The sequence below is a fragment of the Telopea speciosissima genome, chromosome 8, assembly GCF_018873765.1.
Source record: "Telopea speciosissima isolate NSW1024214 ecotype Mountain lineage chromosome 8, Tspe_v1, whole genome shotgun sequence".
Lineage (NCBI taxonomy): Eukaryota > Viridiplantae > Streptophyta > Magnoliopsida > Proteales > Proteaceae > Telopea > Telopea speciosissima.
Window position 1 is genome coordinate 51,093,146 of NC_057923.1, and position 19,944 is coordinate 51,113,089.

A 19,944-nucleotide genomic window follows, 5' to 3' on the forward strand; every position below is an offset into this window, starting at 1 on the left:
AAGCAATACAACTATCACAGCAACCAAGAATATTAGAATATTAACCCTACATAGTAGTTTTTCTTCCAACTTCTCCATCCGCTTCAGTGCATTCTTTGTCTTGCGGATGTCTTCCTTGATACTTTGTAAGTCTGGAATTCTTTCAACTACATCTATTTGTGGGTTGTCACTGGGCACAGTCATTGCTCTTGGTCCTTGTATGGGTTCACACCAAGAGAAAAAATTACAGCCACCTACTCCAGGATACTCTGTGCAGCATTGGTATAGCCTGCTCAGGTTCTCTGAAGACTGTGAAATTCTTACTGCTGCTCTTCTTCTACAAAAACACCTCAAGTTCACATACATCAAGTAACCCTCACAGTTGTTATTCACACTTGTATTTGACATTGTTTATCTGCAAAATAAACAAAATAAACATCAATAGAATTGGAAACAGCAAACTATTCAATTGAGAAAACATGATATATCTTCCCAAATTATATATGAAGTTGATAGATGCCATTATTGAACAGAATTTTTATTTCCCTTCTTGAGTTTGAGTTGCTGATCTACTTTTAACAGAACTTCTTCTGAGCTGCTAAGAGTATACAAGGTCGATGGGTTGTTCAATTTTGTCTGGACTGTTGATATTATCAGAGAAAATTTCAAGTTTATCCAAGTCTTGAAAGTTTGGGATATTTTACCATTGCAAGAGATATCAAAACTACCTAAGCAACTGGATGCTGTCTTTGGGAACTATAAAGCAGATGATATGAACCGTTGCAGGTTCAAATGTTCTGAAGGGTAATTACATTATCATTCTCCTTAACAAGTACTTCTCAAATAATTTATGAGAAAAATGGGTCTATCACATGAACAGGTCAAGACATTGATATATGAGCAGGTCAAGACATTGTTTATATAATGGGACCTTAATTTAGTAAATTTTGTATGGTAATATTATGTTTGAATGTTATTATGGACGGGAAATTTCATGTTTTCAACTTCTGGTCACTAGGAAGTTGGAAGTTCCAATGAGTTGGGTAATCTCAAGTGCAGCAACAATGATGGACCTGCACAATCCTAAACCTCTGCAGCATGTGTCAAGTATAAGGTAGCATGTTGGTCCATGTCACATTCACATATAAGGAATTATAATTTCAATATCTCCTGAACCACTAAATTAGAACAAATCATCATGCAATTAAAACATGGCATAAATTTAAAGAAATCAAATGGAAAGATCATCACACCAGATGAACAAGTATTTTTTAACAGGTTGATTTCTGTTTAGAAATGTCTAAAAGAGAGACTAAGCTCCGAATATTCCAATTTCCTGCAGGCTTACTACATCGCCACTGCCAGAGAACTAGCCAGGATGGTTGCAACCAGGAAAGCCCCAATCCTCCATCATTTCTCAGAGTCAATTGCTGCGGCAGAAACAATCCGCTGCTTCAAGCAGGAAGATCGCTTCCTTATCAAGATTCTCAACTTGATTGATGACTACTCCCGCATTGTTTTCCACAATGCTGCAACAATGGAATGGCTCTGTATTCGAATCAACTTCCTATTCAATCTTGTATTCTTTCTTCTTCTACTAATCTTAGTCAGCCTGCCAAGGACAGCCATTGACACCAGTAAGCTCCTTTCTGTCAATCTGTCCTCTATCAAACTTTCAGCTAGTAAGAAAAAAAATAATCCACATGGATTGTCTACAAGAGATATTTATGGGTGCAAATCCCATAGGGCTTATTTTTGCCCAATGACAGATCTCCTCTGAGGAGGAATTTATACAGGGAATCCCTAACAACGTGCATCGGGCTGTCCTACTGACGGATTGCCATGGGACAAAAATCCAAGATTTGAGAAGCTTCCTGATGTTTCCTTCTCCTTACAACACAACAAGACCAGATTTTGAAACTATGTTCACATTTATTTATCATGAAAAGATGAAGTTGGTATGTGGAAACAATGATGGCAAAACGTTAAATCTTGAAAAAGAGAATCAATATTTAACACTAAACATCAAAATGATTAGATTATTATGTAATACAAATGGAAATACACTAATCCAGAACACAAATACCTTTATAGAACAGTTTAATGGAACCCTAGGTCACTAGTTCACTTACAATTTCCTGTTTTCCCTTTCTGCAGATGTATGATGATTAGTTGCTGCAAGTAATCGTCGCCGGAGAACAGAGCTTGAAGAAAGCTGTTCTTCGCGCTCCAACGGGAAGAATATGGTGTTTCTTAGTAAATTTTCCCTAAAAGTTACTAGAAGGGTAAAATAGACATTTTAAACTTTGGGTGATACTAGAAGGGTAAACTCGACATTTTATCTTTGGGGTGTCACTCTGCTTAACGTTAGGGGGAAGTTTGCTATTTTGACGAAGTATGGTAAGTTTCGGATATATTGGATACTTTTAGGGGGTGTCCGTGAAATTTTCCCTTGTTTTTATCAATAAAAAACTTCATGATTTATGTGAATATGAAGCTATAGGTTGTACAGATTCGATCCTTCAATGAATCTTCTCTTTACCGAAAAAAGAAAAAAACAAAACAAAAAACTGCCCTAATGACGTTTACAACCCAAGATTTCATACGGGTTTGGACCTTACCCAGGCCCATTACTATATATGGCATTTGGTGGCTTCGTTCCGGTGTAGAAGATTGCTAGTCGTAACTTGGTTAACGCTGCTGTATAAATCACAACATGTTGCCCTAGAATTAGAAGCAAACCACAACCAGACCTGGAGAAAGCTTCTCTGTCGCCACTCACTAAACCCCTTTTCCCTTACCATATCTTACGTATCAATCGCCTAAATCCTAGCTTCGAAGTGTGACCATAATCTCTATAGGTTTGATCTTGTGGTTCTGTTGATTTCCATTTGTTGGAGTACCTAAGCTCTTCCCTGTCCCGTTACGGATCTAGTCGATCTCTATAGATTTTGATTCATTTTGATTTATTTGACGCAGTCAGAGGAGAGATTTAGAGCTTAGCGAAGATGTCAGACGAAGAAACGAAGGAGGAGAAGAAGCTAGATCTCACTTCTCCTGAAGTTGTTACCAAATATAAGAGTGCTGCTGAGATCGTCAATAGTTAGCATCTCTCTCTTTTTTATCTTCTTTTTAAACTTCTTGTTTTGGGGATTATGAATGATAGATCATGAGATTGAGAAGTAACTACTACTAGATAATTGGTGTATCATGTTGGGAAATTTTTAGCTCTAATCAGTTATTTTAGTTTTTCCTTTTAATTTGAGAATCGTTTATTGGATTTAGTGCTTGACAAATTTTAGAAACGCAAAACTTGCAGAGGCATTGCAGTTAGTAGTCGGAATGCAAACCAAAGGCTAAGGTCGTAGATATATGTGAGAAAGGCGATGCCTTTATTAGAGAGTACGATTTCTAATCTATCCCCTTTCCTCGTTGCCTGTTTCTGTTTAAGTTTGTTGTTTTTGTACTTCTATTGCAAAATGTTATTTGTGGTTATAATGAAGGGGTTCAATGGTACTGATTGGTTGATGGTGCCCATACAGGCAATCTGGAAACATGTACAAGAACGTGAAAAAGAAGATCGAGAGGGGCGTTGCCTTCCCGACATGCATCTCCATTAACAACACTGTTTGTCATTTTCATAGTTCTGAAACTTGTCTCGACTCGGCGAGACCTTGGCGAGTTTCTCGGTTCTCGAAAATCTCGAGATGAGATGCCATACGCATTATAAAACTACATTTTCTCGGCGAGATCTCGGTATCGTCTCGGTACAGCCAAATGATTCACTTTTTGAATTTATTTTCCAGTTTTTTTTAGTGTTAAAAATTCAATATCTCGCCGAGATCTCGGTATCGGGTTAGAACCCACTTTTTTTACCCATTTTAATACCCATTTGACCCATGTGCCCCTTTTATTAAAAGAGGCTTAGAGACAGAACTCGGAAATCTTGCTAGTTCTGTCCATAGCTCTCTAAACAAAGGGGAAAACAGTTCTCTCCCTCAATTTTCTTCCTCTTTCTTTCAAATCTTGGGTGTATTGCATTGTTTGAAGTGAGATTCAAGTGCTAATGTGCTATATTTTACTAAATTATATGTAGAGTAGGTTGTTTTAGTACGACTCATCGCCTACCAACCTATGGTCCAAAGTGAAACTCATATTTGGAGTTGTTTTTTGGGAAATCTGGGCATGCCATTGTGTTTAAATGACCTGAAATAGGCTGGATACCAAGTTTCAGACCCAAAATATGTGTAAAACCCACCGAGTTGGGGGTCCGAGTAAAAAAAAAAATAAATGCAGCAACTTGCCGAGATCTCGCCGAGATCTCGACTCGACTCGGTTTCTGGCTTGGCCGAGATGCCACCGAGACCCGAGTTTTAGAACCTTGGTCATTTCTCCCCTCTCGCTAGTGATGAGACGGTCCTACAAGAAGGTGATATGTTGAAAATGTAAGTTTTTTTCTTTTCTGCATTCTGTTGTATGTTTCCGATGTATAATTTATTGAGAATGGAAAGTAGATGATGCATGTTTTTTTGGTTTATTTCAGTGATATGGGATGTCACATAGATGGCTTCATTGCTATAGTTGCTCACACTCATGTCCTCCAAGAAGGGCCAGTGACTGGGAGGACAGGGGATGTCATTGCAGCTGCCAATACTGCTGCGGAAGTTGCTTTACGGCTTGTGAGACCAGGAAAAAATGTAATAACTCATTTATGTTTGGAGGGCTAGTTTAGTTTTGTTTGTTTGTTTAATTTCCATTTATTCTTTGTCATAGGTTCTTTATTGAGTTAGATGTTTCTTAATGCTAAGAATGTTCCGTTTGCACATTATAGATATGCCAGGAAACCCACTAGAGCTTCCTCGTTAAGGATTTTATGGGATTCTAACATTGTTGTAAGATTATAATGGCTAAGTAGTGAACACAACAAGGTTTACTCTTCTAGCCATTGCTCCTTGGAAAGGAAATGAAGTAAACTTTGGTTGGTTAAATTAGCTTTAAACCTAAGAAATAGGTTAACTGTGTATTTTCTCTGTTTTGCTTGGGTTGTGTGATTGCTTTTCTCTGTGTTATGCTGTTTCAGAGTTCGTCACCTGCCTTGCTAATGATGTGACAGTGGGTTTTGAACCTTAATCAATTTGAAAACCACCATATACAGTGGTTTTCAAATTGATTTCTGTTGATTTTGATTCAATGTCCATGTAAGGATTTTTTTCATGGTTTCCCTTGTAGAGGAATTGTGCTACTCTCTTCCATTACTATGGCATAAAATGGTTTAAGCAGTACAGCTTCTCAATGAAGACCTAGTGTAATTGCAACATTGTTATGCTTGATTCAAAGGATGACATGTGTCTCACGACAAGGTAAATTCATCGTAGTGGTTCTGTAAATCTAAACATCCTAGTTTCCTGTTCATTAGTTTGTAATATCTTCCATAATTTTTAGAATAGCATCAATGATAATAATTACGAGAGCCGAAAAGATTAGTGAATGACTCTGTAACATAAAAATTGTCATTGAGGGGCTCAATTATTGAATTCACTCTAAAATCCAATAATTTCTTTTTTGTTCATATCAGATTAGAAACTGACTGATTTGGTGGAGCAAAGTTAGGGACCTCGGTAATTACAGGGGCATCTTGTCCTCTGTCTTTACTCTTTAACTTTTTATATTGTAGGATATTTGAAGGACATGATTCGTCTAAGTGACGAAACTGATTGAAAGCAATGGGTGCAAGTCCGAAAGCATGACCCAAATGAAGCTCTAGTCATAGTTACACTGATAGACTGTCATGTTCCTTATCATTTATCTTTTCAACTTTATTGTTCTTTTTTTGGGGGGGTGGGGAGCTGTACCATCATCATGACTGTCCAATTGGGATGTGGATGTGTTTTTTGGGCCTTGGCTACTTTTTTACATGTTTGATTTGTAATGGGCTTAAATTATAAGCCCATAAGGTCACAGTGAAGTCAGTATGCGAACTTAGTGTCTTAAGAGTGTGAGTTGGATTGGGATACTTAATAGCAAGTATAAAGTTTTGTTTTGAGTCTATTAAGCTAAATCAGTGTGTGAGAGTTAGTAGGAGTCCTTTTATGAGTATAGGTAAAAATTTTGAGTGTGCAAAAGAAATTGAGATTTTGAGTAATAGAAATTGAGATTTTAAGAATATTTTGAGTAATAGAAATTGAGATTTTAAAAAGTTTTGGCTCTACTGAATTGTGCAAATGTGGTTGAAGGCTCTTCTTCCAACCCAGCTGCTCTCTTCTTCTAGTTTTGATCATCAATGTGTTCAGGTGCTGTTTCTTCTATCATTCTTCTAGTATGTCCAATTTGCCAGCATTATATCATGTGTGTGATTGATGTCCAATGATGAGTACTTGTTATAAGCCATGGGTTACACCCAAGTGAGGCTTTTGTCATAGTTACTCTGATTGGGAATGGCTCTTTTCATTTTTTTAACTGTGTTGGTTTTCATGTATCTTCTAGTTTTGCACTCAAAAGTTTTTGACAAGTTCATAGTATTTTATCATAGAAAGTATGACAGTTGGAGTTAAGAATTTTAAAAGAGAAAGCAAGTGCTTGGAAGTTAGAAAAGGCAACTTTGCCGAGGTGATCACCTGTCTATTGGTTTCCTCTTTTTCCCTGTTGCCTATATTGTACTTGGCTACAGTTCGGTGCTTTACCCTTTGTGTCAATAGTCAATACAGCTCTTTTGATTGATACATGTAGCCCCTACCCAGCCAATATTTCTGTAGCCGATCATGGCATTGCTTCACAAGTTTGTCTCATGTTAATACGGATGCTTACCTTACATGTAGGGTTCTCTTCCCTGTTGGGATGGAGGAACATTGTGAAAACTATACTAGATGGCTGTTTTCTACTTGTTTTTACGTTATATTTTTTAAAAAATTTCTGGAAATTGTCTCCCACCACACTTTTCATAGGTATACAGCTTCATGATATAATGAAAATTTTGTAATCTGATTACTCTACTGATTTCTTCAAGCGGACATGATTTCTCTAAATGATGAAGACTATAAAAATGCTATGGAGAAATCTCCAGTGAAGCTTCATTTGTCATAGTTACACTGATAGAGTATCATGTACCTCTACATCTCAATTTTAAAGGAGACATTCAACTGTTATCTTTTTTCCTTGTTTTGTCTTACTTGTCAAGTATAAAACACTGAGTGGCTGGCTCTAGGCGGCATAGTTGTGAAGGCGTCGACTAAGCACTGCCTAGGTGTCTGAACTCTTTCTTGGGTCCAAGGAGACACCACACCTTGTTGACACTTAAAGAGATTATGTTGATTTATGTTTATTGTTTTGTTTTTCGATGAATATGCTTATATTATATCCTATACTTTGTTTATTATATGCTGATTTTCTCATCTTAGGTCATTACTAGCGTAATTGTATCATATTGCACTGATATGGCGTGTATGTTGCATGTAAGTATAATTATATAAAATTATTATTGCTATATTGCATTCCTAGGGCACCTAGGCAACGATTAGGTGGGCGCCTTGTTGCCTAGGTTCCCCTCCAATAGTTGGTCCTTAATGACATTAAGTTCCTGATTTTTTAATTCTTTCCAAGGGTTATGTTGCCAGTTGAGTCTTTGAGATGAAATCTCTTTTATTTCTCTTTAGCACAAGGCAGAGGAAGAGGTCATGTTTTCTGAGGTATGTAGTGACTTCTGGTAATAGCTGCCTATTATTCAAGGCAGGTAATATATATATAATTTTTTTTTTTTTAAGGGTGGGGGGTGGGGCGTTGTTGTCGGCATGGTACTAAATCTCGTTTCGTTTCGGTGTTTCGGTCGACCGAAATTTCGAGATACCAAAATTTATCGAAATCTCAAATATGGTTTTGTAGGTGTAAAATGCCAAAAATGTCCGAGATTTCGAAATTTTAACGAGATGACCGAATTACGAGATTTTCGAAACGAGATGACCGAAATTTCGTTGAAATTTCATCGAAATTTCCGAAATATTCGAAATATTGCATTTTTTCATTTCGGACTTGCATTTCGTTTCGGACAGGTCGAGATACTCGAAATATTCGATATCTCGACCGAAATTTCGCGAGTTTTAGTACTATGGTTGTCAGTTGTAGTAATTGGTGCTTTTATGGTAAAAATGAATATATATGTGAGCAGATGGAATGCCTAGATAATGAATATATTGAGAAGCCAACGACCGACATCCAAGTGTTGCTTTTTACTTAGTTTCTTGGATAGGAACGCCATACTTTTTTTGGTTTGCTTCTTGTTTTACCTTTGCTTAGGAGTTGTGCAGCTTGTGCCTTCATAGATTTCTAGCATGAGAAACCTGAGTGGCTAAATGGAGGGTAAGGTTGTCATACTCACCGGTTAGAGCATGATTGCCCTTTCCTAGGCTGCATGTCTCCTTGGTGGATGTATATTTAATAAGACGCGGCACTTGTTCATTTCTGTTCTTGAACCACTAGTGTTCTAAAGATATAGTCTCTTTATGTGCCCATATGAACAAGAAGGTATTTCTCAAGGTGATCAATTGCATCCCTCTTCTCTTGTTTCCTATACTTAGTCTTATTTTGGGTGCATAAATGAAGTTGATGCAAACAAATTTTTTCAGCTCATCTGCTCCTTTCCTAAAACGGTTGGGTAATGGGATTGAAATAAAAGTCATGTTGGATTTGCTCCCAACACAGTTGGTGATAGTAAAAAACAAATAATGATGAGAAGTTCAGAGGGAATTCTTACACAGGCTTAAAAGAAGGCAACTTTGCCGAGGTGATCAATTTCTTTTTGGTTTCCTCCTTTCCTTGTTGCCTATAACATATTTGGCTACTATGCTTGGGGTTGATCAATTATCTTTTTGTCGATCCTCACTCATTTGTAGCCAACATTTTTTGTCAAAGCATTGTTCCTTCTGTTCAGAAGGGTTTTTATTTCTCAACTGATCTTTCTTTTAGTTAGCACAGGTTTTGTTGGAATATGTACTCCAGAATACCGTGGTGGTATTTTGGTCCTTTTGGGGTAGTTTTTATGTTATTAAGTTTAAGTCGGCTATATGGGTTTTAGTCCCACATCGCCTATTTTAGTCTCTTGTAACTTTCCCCTCTATAATAGAGGGGCTTACCTATCAATGAAGCTAAGCAATTATTCTCTCATTCTCTCTTTTCTAGCCCACGATTCTGCCAACATGGTATCAGAGCAGGTCTGATCTAGGTTAGAAAAAGAGAAAAAACCCTACTCAATCTCTTAAATCGATCTCTCCCTTCTTCTCTCTTTCTCGGCTTCTCCTTCTTCTGTTTTTTTTCTTCTCATCCTTGTAAGGGGGCAGCACTAATGAGGTAAATACAATATCCAATGATTTAGTTGCTGCCCTCCTCCATTATATCTATTTTTTTTCCATTAAAAACTGCTGGAACCATCTCTGCAATTTGGAGTTTTCCAGAATTCTTTGGAGATCAGAATCTTATCATCATAGAAGGCTGACCTTCCACCATTGGAGCTCCCTTTGCTTTCTTTTCCAGCACCTTACTACCCTATTCCAATGTCCTACTTCCCTTTTTTCTTTTTCTCCATCTCTCATTAACCATTCCAGCCCCTACCCTAATTGATCTCAACTTGTCAGGGTTTTGAAAAACCCTGACTCTAATCGATTTTAGGGTTTCCCTTTTCCGATGTGGCTGAATTTTTGGGGGTGATTCCCTACTACTACAAGCCCTACTCGACCTAAGTTTGGACCCTTTCTGATGGCTGGATTTGTTTCTACAGCAAAACTTCCTTAACCTGCTAATTTGGTTACCTGCTAAAAACCTTGACTTTCAGGTTTCAGTTTTTGCTAATTTTTGGAAGGCTGATTACTCCAACTACAAGGACCACTCGACCTCAGTATTAGCCTCTTTCCAAGTGTTTGAAGACCCCTAACCCCAATCGATCCTCCTTTTCAGGGTTTAACAAAACCGTGACACATATCGATTTTAGGGTTAGGGTTGCTTGTTGCTGCTGGCGTTTTTTGGAGGTGTTTCTACCATCAAGAGGGACATTCTACTTCAACTATTCATGGCTTGAAGAAGTTCTATTACACAGGATAGCTGCTGCCCTATTTTTTCTGCAATTTTTGGTGTTTCTCCCTCTTGAAGATCAAGTCTCAAACACAAATAGAGATTGGTTATTTGTATTGGAGATCCATTCAAGCCGCAGAGGACAGCATCTATTCAAATACATCATCAATCTTTGACAAGTCATCATCAATTTTTTTTTTAAGCTCCCTTCCCTACAATCGATCTCAACTTTCAGGGTTTTTTACAAAACCCTGACTTTAATCGATCTTAAGGGAAGGGATGTCCTATATTACTAATTTTTTTAGGGGACTTTTATCACCATCAGAGGAGTATTCGACCCAAGTTTCAGCATCAATCATGGATTTATTATTGAAAAAATTCAGGTTCATCTTATGGTTCAATTTTTTCCAATTATCAACCTATTTTACTGATTCCTATGTGGCTGGCTGCTTCAACTACCTATTGGATCTGCTGAGTTATTATCTTATATTTGCTGGTTCTATTAACTGGCTTCTGTAAGCATGACTGGTTGACATGTTACTGCTGCCTTTATGTGGATTACTGCTGCCCTATTATTGAGACTGAGTATCCTACTATTGGAGATCGAATTTCTTTCATTATTAAAGACTCGAATCTACTACCCTGGAGATCAGCTTATTTGGGATTATAACAGTATGTTCCAAGGTTATTGGTTGCAACTACGAACCTATTCAGTTATGTGAAGCTTTTTTTGTTCATATCCGGCTTACTTTGAGAACTTGATCCTAGCCTTATTCACTAATTCAGATCTGATCCAAGTTTTTTGTTGAAGCTTCTTACATCCATTGCTGTCCAGATATCTTCGTAAATTTTATTTAGCATGTGGGAGTTTATAGTTTGGACTTTTGCACACTGATTCTTCCTTGTGTGAAGATCGATCAAGTTTTTGAAGAATGGTGTCTTCTCCTTCTACAAATTAGACCTGTTTTTTATAATTCAGATCTGATAATTGGAGATTGGCATTTTGGAATTAGTTTGATCGATTGAAAGAAGGTTGTAGATTACTGTGTTGCTTTGTCCATGATTCATTGTCCCACTGCTTCTTTTCACTTCACCACCTCCTATATCATTCTTTTGGCATATACCCATAACCACCTTGGAAGTTTATGGTATTCTCTAAATTGCCATTTCTTCTCTTTCCATTACCCTTAGCACCTTTTTGGAAAATTCTGGAATATTATACTTTTGCACTGTTTCTTACATCATCTCCATTTTCTGTCCACGTGTACTACTACATGTGAGGGGGGGATTATGTATAGTATACCTGCAGCCATTGTAGAAAGCAGAACTTGTAGGAACACTTGGTGCAAAACATGGAAGATCAGTGTTTCTACCATTGCTACTGGGTATCCTTCATTATTGGGTTGAGTTTGCCATAAGGGGGAGATTGGTATTAAAGTATTGAAGATGTTTGGTTATTGCCTGCCTATATGAGGTTCTACAGTTGGGTTGATTTTTTCCACTGCTTGATCTTTTCTGCTACATGATTCATTTGCTTACTACCCTTGTTACTTATCTTCAAGATTATCATTCAGAGATTCATCACTGGACATCAATAAAAGATTGGTGAAAGCTGCCTTTTTTGGAAGACATTCCAGTCTCGGTTTGCTGATCAAGTCTGCCCAAGTTTTGAAGATCTATTTTTTCAAGTTCTTGAAGGTTTATTTGGGAGCTGCATTCGTCTTGAAGCTGGATTTTGCTACAACTTATTTTTTCCAATTTTGTTCAAGTTGGGCATTAGTATCTTGTATGCGCCGACTTGAGGGGGAGTGTTAGCATTATTATGGAGTTTTTTTTTCTTTAGTTCAAGCTGGATATTCTTTCTTTAATTATTTGTATAATCCAGCTTGAGGGGGATTGTTGGAATATGTACTCCAGATTACCGTGGGGATATTCTGGTCCTTTTGGGGTAGTTTTTATGTTATTAAGTTTAAGTCGGCTATGTGGGTTTTAGTCCCACATCGCCTATTTTAGTCTCTTGTAACTTTCCCCTCTATTATAAATAGAGGGGCTTACCTATCAATGGAGCTAAGCAATTATTCTCTCATTCTCTCTTTTCTAGCCCACGATTCTGCCAACAGGTTTGATGTCTTGCTTTTCTTTGTAAGCCGCGTTTATAAGATTATTTTTTATGAGTCTTCTACAAAGAGATGCCATAATGCCTATTTGCAGAACTATTGATGGATTGAAATAAAAATCATGCTGGATATGCTCCATAAACTGTTGGTGATAGTAAAAAACAAATAATGATGAGTAGTAGTTCAAAGGCATTCTTACACAGGCTTAAAAGAAGGCAACTTTGCCGAGGTGATCAATTTCTTTTTGGTTTCCTCCTTTCCTTGTTGCCTATAACATATTCGGCTACTATGCTTGGGGTTGATCGATTATCTTTTTGTCAATTCTCACTCATTTGTAGCCAACATTTTCTGGCAAAGCATTGTTCCTTCTGTTTAGTAGGGTTTTTATTTCTCAACTGATCTTTCTTTTAGTTAGCACATGTTTGATGTCTTGCTTTTCTTTGGGAGCCAGGGGCGGTTTATAAGGTTTTTTTTTTTTATGAGTTTTACAAAGAGATGCCATAATGGCTATTTGCTGAACTATTGATGGATTGAAATAAAAATCATGCTGGATATGCTCCATAAACTGTTGGTGATAGTAAAAAACAAATAATGATGAGTAGTAGTTCAGAGGCATTCTTACACAGGCTTAAAAGAAGGCAACTTTGCCTAGGTGATCAATTTATTTTTGGTTTCCTCCTTTCCGTGTTGCCTATAACATATTCTGCTACTATGTTTGGGGTTGATCAATTATCTTTTTGTAAATTCTCACTCATTTGTAGCCAACATTTCCTGTCAAAGCATTGTTCTTTCTTTTCAGAAGGGTCTTTTATCTCTAAACTAAAATAGAATTTTCTTTTTGTTATAACATGTTCAATGTCTTTCTTTCTTTTTGGGGGCAGGGGGTTATTTTTAAGAACTTTTTTCCACCAGTCTTCTACAAAGAGATGCCATGATGGCTAGTTGGGAACTATCTATGCTATTTAACAAAGTACATTACTGTGCGAGTATTCTAGGCCTGAAGTTAATTGTAAAATCGCATGGGTTATGTCTTGAGCCAGAACCGCAAGTTTTGTTGCAACTTATTATAATCAATAATCTAATGCCTGATGGCAGTTAGGTTATGGTTACTCTGATAGACCAACATATTCAATGTTGGATGTTTATTCTTGTAATAAGGACTACATGGTTTGTGAGTACCCATGAGCAAACCAAACAACTGATCCTATGGTAGATTTGTCCTTGACTTGTGCCTCTAGAATGATGCTTCTGGGTAATAACCATAAATCCATAACGAGAACAGTTTTCTGACAAGATGCAGTAGGCCCAGGCAAGATTAGTTTGCAAAGCAAGTATTGACCCTGTGAGTGTGGGCTGTTGATATGGAAGTTGCTATTTCCGTTGCCTTAATTTTCTAGGAGGTCATTGCTTCTGTTTTCTCTTTTTTTGTGGTAGATTTATTGGCTTATCCAGGGGGGTCTAGAACTTCTGAGCAGAAGTGGAATGAGGACATCTTTGAAAGAAGAGTTAATTATTGATATAGGTAGGTTACCTAGAATGGATTGTGTATATAGATGAGCAATTAGAAAAATTTTCCTTGTAAGGAGAGAGTAAATGTTTTACCGTCCCAGTTGAAGACATTATTATTATTAATTAAGGTTCCTGTCTCAAAATAAGTAATCAAACAGGAAGGCACTTAAATCCCATGAGTGGAAGCTGGTTATTGGAACTTTAGCTAGTTGTGAAATTGATCATATGATCAAATTCTCTCTTTGGGTAATGGATGGCATAAAGGAACATTGACCATTGGGAGGTTGCTTTCATTCTAAACGAAGACTTTGTGATCATTTGATTTGTTGTCTTAGATTGTTCAATGTTCACATCTGACAGAAGTACTTGAGTGCTGGAAGTCTGGAACAAATTTTATGGGTATTGAAACTACGATATGTTCATTTCTTGTGGAGTAACACTATTTTTTCCCACACATCGTTGTGTCATTCTGCATTGATAGGGTGAATGAGTTTGCTTGTTTGTTGTAAGGGTTCTTATGCACTACTATATGAGTTCTTTTAACATTTATTTTTAATATCATTATTACTATTGTTATTGTTGTGTTGCACCATGACAGATTGTTTAGCATGAATATGCCAATTCACTTACGTGTTTCCAACTTTGTGCAGAATAAAGATGTTGCAGAAGCTATTCAGAAGGTTGCTGCTGCTTATGACTGCAAGATTGTGAAGGTGTTCTCAGTCATCAGCTAAAGCAGTTTGTGATTGATGGGAACAAGGTCATATTGAGTATACCCAGCCCTGATACAAGAGTTGATGATGCTGAATTTGAGGAGAATGAAGTCTATGCAATTGATATAGTGACCAGCACTGGTGAGGGAAAGGTAAGTGAGCTGCTGTTAACCATGCAATATTGTTATGCTCTGATGTATGATTTTAATTGTGGTATGATTTTCAAGGGGATAAATATTACAGCCTAAGCTGTTGGATGGGAGGCAAACTACTATTTACAAGAGAGCTGTGGACAAGAATTACCACTTGAAAATGAAATCGTCAAGGTTCATCTTTAGTGAAATAAATCAGAAGTTCCCTATCATGCCCTTTCAGCAAGGTTTGTGACCTTTTCGCCTTGTTTCCTTTTAACTTGATGCCTTTTTATCATAGTAACATAATATAATTCCTTTTCTCTACTAGGGCTCTAGAAGAGAAGAGGGCCCGGCTAGGATTAGTGGAATGTGTGAACCATGATCTCTTGCAGCCTTACCCTGTTCTTCATGAGAAGCCTGGTAAGCATCTTCCGACACAATAGAAGTCTTGGCAAATTGTCACCCTTGATGTGGATAGTTAACGAGTCTTTGGTGTCGGTAGATATCTATTTTTCCGCTTGTATGATGCATCCTTATTCAAGTGTTCCTTAAGCAATTTCTGTTGATCTTTGCAGGTGATTATGTTGCCCATATTAAATTCACCGTTTTGTTAATGCCAAATGGGTCAGACCGGATTACATCTCATCCGCTGCAGGAGCTACAGCCTGCAAAGACAATAGATGATCCCGAGATTAAGGCCTGGTTAGCTCTTGGCACAAAGACAAAGAAGAAAGGTAAGTTGTCAGGGACCTATTGAAAGAGTAGGTATATAAGATTTGGAGAAAAGTTCTGTGGGGGAGTGTATGCCTGGATTTTTATCTTCTTAAGTGCGATACACTGGGCAGTGCACCGCACTTGAGAATCCAACCGTAAAAACATGGGCAGTGGCATCTTTTTAACATGGGCCATGTTGGGTGGACGGTTGAATTCTTAAGTGTGGTAAATCCGTATTGCCCACTCCCAGACACGGGGGTGAAATGACCTCCCCGCCCCCATGATGCCAACACACGTGCTCTCATTGGCTCTCATGCATGTGCTGGGTCTACGCTCCCCAACAGAGAATACCTACCCATAAGATTTAATCCTATTAGTTCAATTGTATCAATCTGGACCTCACCTCATTAGATTGACCCGATTGTACTGGTGTGCTGAAATTGGATTGTGAATCCAATGTGGTCATTAATATTGGGGCAGGGTGACTTAAATTTCCTCATTGGTCTAACTGAAGCCTATGATTTTGAACATTATTGCATTTTTCATGTTTATTGATTTGCCAAGTGGTATATGAGCTCGATTGTCTAGTGATCCTGTTTTAAGGGTTTTTAAAACTTGTAGAGGTTCCCTAAACTGTCAAGCAGACAATCAGCAGCCCCCTCTTAAGAAATGAATCCATTTTCTTATGTTTCCCCCCCCCCCCTGCTAGGTAGGGTTGTTTGGTGCAGGTGATTTGGTATTTTCTTTTTTCCTATTTCTGGGATTCCTAAACCTGTGGAGCAGACCATCAGGGAGTCTCCACTTAACAAATGAAGCGATTTTCTTGTGTTCTCTATTTTTTTCTGCTAGGTAGTTTGTTTGGTTCAGGTATTTGGTATTTTCTGTTTTCTTTATTTTTGGGGGATTCCAGAACCTGTCGAGCAGACAATCAGGCAGCCCCCTTGCAAATGAAAATGACAGGGGAGGTGTTAATCTTCTCGGAAATTAATCGACTTTTGTTCTTCAGACTTTGCTGAGATGGGTGCCAATATAAAGCCCTTCCCTGAAGTTGGTCTAGTAAACTTAAGCACATTTCTGTCATATATCATGGCTTTCTTTCATTGGTTGGTTGACAATGTTTTGCAATTTTTATATTTTATTTTGAATGTAAATACTGTGGGAGGTTGCTCTTAGTTTTAGTATGAAAACTTTTGAAGTACAAGTCCCACTGGAGCTTACATTGTTAGACGTCCCATTTTTAGTATTTGAATTTTTTTTTTTCACACAGGTCCTACTTGCTGTGTGTTTAGTAACCACCACCCATATGTTTGACCTCTAACAGGTCCCTTTTTTAGTTTGAACTACAAAAATTCTCTTAGACAAGAACCCGCTTTTCAATGTTTTGTAGGTAAGAAGGGTGACAAAGCAGATGATTCAGCAGAACCAGAGGCCATGGATGTAACACCAAATGGAGCATCTCAACAATGATTGTCCCCTCAATTTTGGTACTTTTTTACTCTGTATTTGTTTGCCGGCTCTCCGGGGAGACAAGACAGCTCCGGCTTCTCAATGTATGCATGAGGATATTAATCTAAGATGGAGAGATGTATGTCTTCCCCCTTTCTATACTTGTTTATTCTTCTTCTGATTTACAACGAGAAAACAAAGAAATCCAGAGCTCTATCCATATATGATCACTCATTGAAGACCCAAATAAGTAAGAAGGGAGAATAGATTGGCAATTAGTATGTTTATCTTCAAATGGGCTCTCTGTCCATGTATGCGCCGAATCCTCTTGAGAAATCCAGTTTTTGTGAGACTTGGACCGGTGTGGTGTTTGTATTGGTGCTTGTGAGTTGTGACATTACCCTTCCGTTTGTCTTGTGGGTGATTATTTTTGGTTGCAAGGGATATAAAGGGGAAGGCAAGTGAAAGCAATTCAATTCAGCAGTTTCTCAAGAAATTTTTATTACGTTAAGTGAATGTCGTCAGCTTTTTTTTCATTAATCACCCGGAATTAGTTGGAATTGATCAGAATTGGTCATAAGTGGATTAGAATCGGTGGGAATTGGCTGGATTGGAATCAGTCAATTCACCGATCCAGTTCCCCATTGTTTTTAAACTGTGGGCCATAAGATGGTGCAAGTAAATTATAAAAAAGGAAAAAATACTTGTACACCTACTATTGATCGATTGCGGAATACACCAATCCTGTCAAACAATTATTTGACACCTCTGAAACATGACCGTGTTAGTCTTATGTTAGTTGTTGAAGGGAAAAGTTCATGTGATCTTTCTTTTCTTATGAGTTTATTCAGCTGAAACTTATGAAGTAAAATCACTAATTTACTCTCCTTTTTATAATCATACTTTTTGCTGCAACCCACCCCTACCCCCTAAAATTCACGCCACCCTTGCTGCCGTCCTCCTCTCCCCCCTCCCCTTATCGTCCCCGTTACTCTTGCCCTGTAACTGAAGAGATTAGAGACATCGCCATGGTTTTCTCTGTCCTAAGAGAAGGTGCTATTCTCTGAGAAGTCAGGTTAGTTTCAGAGGTATTTAGATTTCCTACCCTCTCCAGATTCAATGATGTACAGAGATTGTTGGATATCTTTTAAAACCTTTCTTATCAAACCCCACTTGGAATCTTTGATTAAACGATTTTACTCCTGCTTCTCGTCAGCTCTCTTACTCTTCTCGGTCGCATTTCTATTACCACCACAGAATGAACCTTTAGGTTGGCTAGCTCAGATTGTGTGTATTGATGAGTTAGGATCTATTAGGTTTGCTTTTCATACTAAATTCTTTACAGTGGAAATGCCATCCAGTGTCCATGGGTGGATCTAGAATTTTTTCCCCTGGCAGTACAGGGTTCAGGTTTCAATAATTAAGAATTAGATCAGTGAATTTGCTGATTTGGATCAGAATTGACTACTAATTCATCCATAAAAACCTTAGAAATCTCTTATTTTTGGTTCAGAGGACTGATTTTAGGGTTTTTGAGGACCAATTTCTATTCTCTGAATTTAAAACTGATGGTTTTTAAAATGAGATGGGATCGATCCCCAAGAACCCTAGAACCAGCCTTTGTATATCTAGAAATATGGAATTCTTAGGGTTATTTCAATTTTATTTTCCATTCCATGGGCACTGAACAATCGTGTTGCAAATGCGATGAAATAGGGGGTAAGGGCGGTGGGGTTGTAGGAAGAAGGATGATGAGAAGGAGGGGGTAAGAGGGTCACTTCACTACCTTTAAAGAGTAGTTTGGATAATTAGGATTTTTCTAACCCATGATGTCATCACTAAACGGTGATTGACTAACAGACAGGACCTACTTGAAAGAAATCATAAAAGGTAAGGGGTATTCAAGTAAGTTTTTGAAAATTGGGAGGTATTCAACAATTAGGCAATGGTACATAGGGTGTACAAGTAATTTTCCTTTTAAAAAAAATTGCTCCGTATGACTGGTTTAGGGTTATGACGGTGGAAGTTAGCTTTCCTAATCTGTCTGATTGGTCAACCAATTTTGGATTGATTGATTGTGCGGGTGCATTCTTTAGACGTAGGCTTCCTATTTTTTTTTTTTTTTTTTTTTTTTGGTTCCCCCTGTGGGTAAGCCTGTACAGGCAGAGATTCTGCTTTGCGAGCTCGACTTTTTTTATCCTTTCCGATCGAGTACTAAGCATTCTTGCATTCTTGTCTTTCCTTGAGTAGGGCGAGCATGCCCTTCTGCGTATGGCATGTGCAAGCTTCGCTGGTCAACCCCTATGTCTTGGTACTCTACCCTCCCATTCAAAAAAGAGTGGTAGTTATCACCGGAAGTAGAGGAAAGCAATGAGTGTTGTAAATGCTATGCTCTTCTCCCTCTTCAGAAAGAGACAAACTATCTTCTCGATCAAAACAAGACAGTAAGTGTCTTTATTATGGACGTTTTATTCTATCTCTATTTATGAAAGGTCAAGCACGATAAACATCACAATCAAAGTGCTTTAGTTTGTTTACAACAATCTAATTTAATTTAATTATTATTTTTTATTTAAATAGTGTGTGTGATTTATTGTAAAAATTTTAAAAATCAAATTAAATTGAGTTTGATACACACACAACTATAAATAAATCTAATACACTTGTTATCTCTTTATCTGTTGGTTTCAAACGGTTACGCATATCTTCTTACTCCATTAAAGAATTGACCCATGGAACGGTGATTCTATTTTACAAATCTGACGATCAAGGTGGAGGAATAGAAGAGATCATTGGGACCCAAAGGATCAGCAGTGATGCAGGCCCTCCCCTTTTTCATTCACAACCCGAACCTCCTCTTTATATGCCACCAACTCGACTGCTTCTGCCTCATTCATTTTTAGTATCTATTACCCTTGCATTGCTTTCAACATGCACATCTCTCCTGCTGAAGTCTTTCTTATAAAAAATTATGCCTCAATTCAGATCTTCTATGGTGCCCTGCCGGTAGCAGTCTGAACGGAGCACAAACAGGACTCAATCCAATGACCGCCTTACCCTCGCTCGATCATTGCACCACGCCCTGTTTATGCACCGCTCAGGCAACTACCAGCAGGGTGCGGTAGACGATCTGGATCCTGCATTCTTCAGACCATGATGACATCGAAAATGGAAATTGTTCACTCGCTCGTGAGACAGTAAGGATGAGAAACAAGAGCCACAACACGGCCTTGCATGAAGCTGTTCGAAGAAATTATCTTGAGATTGTGGATTTCCTGC

General features: G+C 37.9%; 2 pseudogenes; both read left to right on the forward strand.

Moving 5' to 3' along the window:
* The first annotated feature begins 2,716 nt into the window (after positions 1-2,716).
* Positions 2,717-16,895, forward strand: LOC122671424 (annotated as a pseudogene).
* Positions 16,150-16,292, forward strand: LOC122638430 (annotated as a pseudogene).
* Positions 16,896-19,944: the final 3,049 nt, after the last annotated feature.